The 4,623-nt window shown below is 39.6% G+C and overlaps 1 long non-coding RNA gene across 2 annotated transcripts in view; it reads left to right on the top strand.

Annotated features, from left to right (window-relative positions):
- The first annotated feature begins 1,138 nt into the window (after nt 1–1,138).
- The window catches only part of LOC107575992 (uncharacterized), an 18,435-nt gene continuing 14,950 nt past the window's right edge, over nt 1,139–4,623 (top strand). For both annotated transcript variants that reach the window (XR_001607976.1, XR_001607975.1), the window contains exon 1: nt 1,139–1,400. This is a non-coding gene — a long non-coding RNA (uncharacterized lncRNA). The remainder of the gene's footprint in view (nt 1,401–4,623) is intronic.

Raw genomic sequence — 4,623 nt, 5'->3', positions numbered from 1 at the left:
GCTTATTTGATTTCATTCTTTGTGTCAGACCTGGAGTGTGAACAGTGTGTGAACACTTGAACACCGGAGATTGGGTTAACTATGTGCATATGTTCTTAGTCCACAATCTTAACTGAGTTGTAGCGGTCTCATATAGTGCTGCATGACCGCTGGCCTACATACACTCACCCAAGCAATATCATCTTGGTCAACCACCTTATTCTCGCAATTTTTGCAAAGACTGACAGCAGATGGTCTGGACTCAGCAGCTTTCATTGGCCAGGGGCCACCTGTCTGACCGACATGTAAAGCATCTAATCACAGTTTATTTAGCGTCATGTTTAGGGGTGTGAACATGTCAAGTCGATGTCTCTACAATAACAAACTGGCGTGTAACCAATGATCATTGATTCAAGAGCGTCGTCTTCAGTCATTAAGACTCTATGCCGTCAACTTCACATACTTTTGAAATCCAGTGTTTAGTTTATTCTAATAAGCAAGCATTGGTGTAAAAACGTTCAGTGAGGTTTGTTCACAGAAATCCTGCAGAACTCAACCAATCAGATCTTAGTTAGTGTTCCAAAGACGAACGAAGGTCATACGGGTTTGGAACGACATAGGAGTGTCACAATTTTCATTTTTGGGTGAAATAATCCCTTTAAGTCCTGTGTTTTCTTCTGTTCTTGGTCAAGTCTTGTTACGTCTGTTCAGTTCCTGTTTCCAGTTTTGAGTTTGTGTAAATAAAACGAATTTGCTGCCCTTAGATCCTCACCTCATCCTTATTTGCAACTGTTTTGTGACAGAGAGAGGAGCTTTTTAATTTTTTTGATCTGGTGGAACTCACCAGAGGATTTGTTTTGACAGGCTATGCATTTCCTTATGACACAAAGAAATACAGTGTATTTGAAACTTCTTCAGGTTGCACAATGTAGAAAATAAATGTTTGAAAGACAGTACTAACCTGAATATTACCTTTTTTTATTTGGTGTGTTTAATCTGACGCTTACCAGAGTTTTATTTGCCCTTAAAAGCACTTCCTCCAGGTACTGCGGAACAGCTTCACCGTGGCCCCGCCCTCTCGGTAACAGCTTCACCGTGGCCCCGCCCTCTCGGAGACGTCACGCCGCGTTGCCTGGCGTGTTTGTATTTTAAAGCCTGGACTTGAGTGCAGTGCGCTCCTGCAGCAGTCACACAGATAGGTGGGATACATCCTTGGTGGAGAATCGCAGAGGCCTGCAGAGGATCAGAATGAGGTCATTTGTGTTTGTGCCCGTTAGCTGAAGGAGGAGGAGGATGTTTGCTGCTGGTGTTTTTAGCGCGTATGCTAATGTTAGCTCTCCTCATGCAGTATTTCTGTGTGTGTGAACAGCTAACATAGCAGCCCGCGGCTTTCGACTTCACTTCCGTCTCTTTTCGAGCAGGTAAGAATATAATGTCTTTGCTGTTTATCAGCTCTAGCATCAGGCACGTGCTGTGTGTGTAGTTTGTGCAGGAAGAGTCATTAGCTGCTGAAAGTGAGACCTCAAACTGCACATGACTGACCTCCTGCATTACTAATGCATTTGAGGCGATAATCACACTGTATTGCATATGCATATGCTGTCAGTCAAATAGCACTGGCTTTTAAACTACCGTGTTGATTTCACTTTGATCAAGCAGAGATCTAATTATATAACAAAGAGAATCAAAGAAATGTACAGAACAATTTCGAAGCAGTCTAATGAAACTTCTATGATATTCGTTCTTTTACAATGAATTCAAGCCAGTTATGGTGTTTCTCTGACTTTGGTGCTGTTATTTGATGCTTGTGTTATTTGTTTAGTGGTGTGTGAGGAATAAAGCGTCAGTTCCTTTTCTGTTGTGTGTGTGTGTGTGTGTGTGTGTGTGTGTGTGTGATGTGTTGTGTGTGATGTGTGTGTGATGTGTGTGTGTATGTGTGGTGTGTGTGTATGTGATGTGTGTTGTGTTGTGTATGTACAGTCCGGTCCAAAAGTTTTGGCAGTGACAAATTGTGTTTTGCAAAGTTTGTTGCGTCAGTATTTGTAGATTTTTTTCTATGTTTTTTTTTGTGGTTTCTATGGTATACTGAAAAACAATGATAAGAATATCATAAGTTTTAAAGGCTTTTATTGGCAAAAAAATATTTATAATGAGTCAATATTTACAGTGTTGACCCTCGTTCTTCATAACCTCTGTCTGCAATTTGCTCTGGCATGCTGGATATTAGCTTCTGGGCCAAATCCTGACTGATGGCGATCCATTCTTGCCTTATTAGTTCTCAGAGTTGATCACAATGTGTGAGCTTCTGCTTGTCCACTCGCCTTTTGAGGACTGACCACAGGTTCTCTATGAGATTGAGATCCGGGATTTGCACCAGTCTTCTGCTGTCCAATCCTTGTACCTCCTGCAGAATTTCAGTCTGTCCTTGAAGTTTTTCTTGGAGAGAAGTGGCTTCTTTGCTGCCCTTCTTGACACCAGGCCGTTGTCCAAAAGTCTTGGCCTCACTGTGCGTGCAGATGCTCTCACACCAACCTGCTGCCATTCCTGAGCAAGCTATTCACTGCTGGAGACACGATTACAGCTGACTCCTCAGGTCGAGACGGTCCTGGCGCTTGCTGGACACTCTGGGACGTCCTGAAGACTTCTTCACTGCAGTCCAACCGCTCTCCTTGAAGTTCTTGATTATCTGGTAAATGGTTCTTTCAGGTGCAATATTCTTTGTAGCAATTTCCTTGCATGTGAGGCCATTTAGATACAAAGTGATGATGGCTGCATGTGTTTCTTTAAAGGTAACCATTGCTAACAAGAACACAATAATTGGAAGTGCTTCTTCCCTCCTTTTATAGCAATCAGTCTGCTCTTACAATCTAATGAGTGTGATAGTGATTAACCTGACTATTACTCATTCACACTTTCACATGTGCTGCTGATATTAGTCAGTTAATGTTAGCTGGTCATTTTGTGTCAGGATCAAAAAACTAAATTAGTTTTTTTGTGTGTGTGAAAAGTTCATTTTTTTTGGCCAATGAAGCTTTTAGCAGTTATTTAAAATGCATCTTATCACTCTACACAATAATCTAGAAACAATGTGAATGGACACCACAGCAGCTTAAGCAGCAAACTTGGCAAAACACAAAATGTGTTTCACTGCCAAAACTTTTGGCCATGACTGTGTGTGTGTGTGTATGTGATGTGTGTGTGTGTATGTAGATGTGGGGTGTGTGTAGATGTGTGTATGTGTTGTTGTGTAGATGTGTGTATGTGATGTGTTGTTGTGTATGTCTATGTGATGTGTTGTGGTATGTTGTGTGTGTGTGTGTGTTGTCAGACAGGTGTTGTCAGTAACAGATGTCCTTGGATTATGGCAGTGCTCTGTTTATGCTATCAGATAACTGACAGGGTTTTCAGCATTTCCTTTGGGTAGTTAACAAATAGCATGGAGGTGATTCATTAATTAACATATATGCATTTATTTTAGGGATGCACCAATATGAAAATTTTGGCCGATACCGATAACCGATTATTCTTTATTTTTGAAAGCCGATAACCGATATGTTGGCCGATAAATCTATATCCAATTTGTTATATACTTTTTGAGAGCCTGATTACAAAAAAGGTCTCATCATTAAAAGCCACATCCCAAACACTTCAACATAAGCAGCCTAGTTTGAACGGTGTACGTTTTAAAAATATTTTTACTTTCCCATTACCAAATTTAGTCATAAAAAAGTCTTACAAATAAATAAAATTATGCATAAATAATGCAAACAAGTCACTGGACATCATTACACGTGTAAAGAATCAAAATGAATGCGCCATAGATCAATAAAACGGAATAGCCTCTGCACGGACAATAATTAAATGATTTTAATTACTAAACCATATTGTTGATGAAAATAATAAGAGAAAAATACAAGTGGTTGTTGTTATTAATAATATATCAATGATTTTGAAAAAGTAACAAATGAATACCACTGTTTTAAATAGCAGCCATTGAGCTGCAGCTCAAGCTGAAGCTGAAGAGCTGAATGAACACGGTAAACTGAAGCGTTTTGCTGGCAGCTTATTTAACTCAAGGAAATGCATCCTGAGATTAATATTAATACAACATAAACATAATATTACAACTTATATATGTACAAAATGACGCAGTTATTGCATGCTATAGTCAGAATGTGTGATCCTGTTGTGGATGCGCTCTTCCCATAACAACGCGCTGAAACACAGCAACTAAACCCAAAGAATGCACAACGTTTTATTATAATAATGTTCTCATTAGAATGTTATATACACAACATTCCCAATCATAGTTATTAATGTTGTGCACTGCTGTTTGAGCTGCGTGCGCTGAGCTAAAGACGATCACCGGTAAACTGAAGCGCTCTTTTAACTTAACCAAACGCATTCTATATGAGATAAATCAGATATACATCAAATAAACACAATATTACAACGTACAATTGCACAAAAGGCTGCAAACGAACAGCGCACATCTGAAGTGTCTCTGAAGGAAATAATGCATTATTTATCGGCTTTAAGATATCGGCCAAATTTTCTTATCAGGCCGATACCAATAACAGAAAAAATGAGGCGATATGGGCCGATACCGATATGGTGGCCGATATATCGTGCATCCCTAAAAAA

The sequence above is a fragment of the Sinocyclocheilus grahami genome, unplaced genomic scaffold, assembly GCF_001515645.1.
Source record: "Sinocyclocheilus grahami isolate Dianchi unplaced genomic scaffold, SAMN03320097.WGS_v1.1 scaffold3087.1, whole genome shotgun sequence".
In the NCBI taxonomy this organism is placed as follows: domain Eukaryota; kingdom Metazoa; phylum Chordata; class Actinopteri; order Cypriniformes; family Cyprinidae; genus Sinocyclocheilus; species Sinocyclocheilus grahami.
The sequence above is the reverse complement of the archived record's forward strand: the minus strand, read 5'-3'. Positions and strand labels throughout refer to the sequence as shown.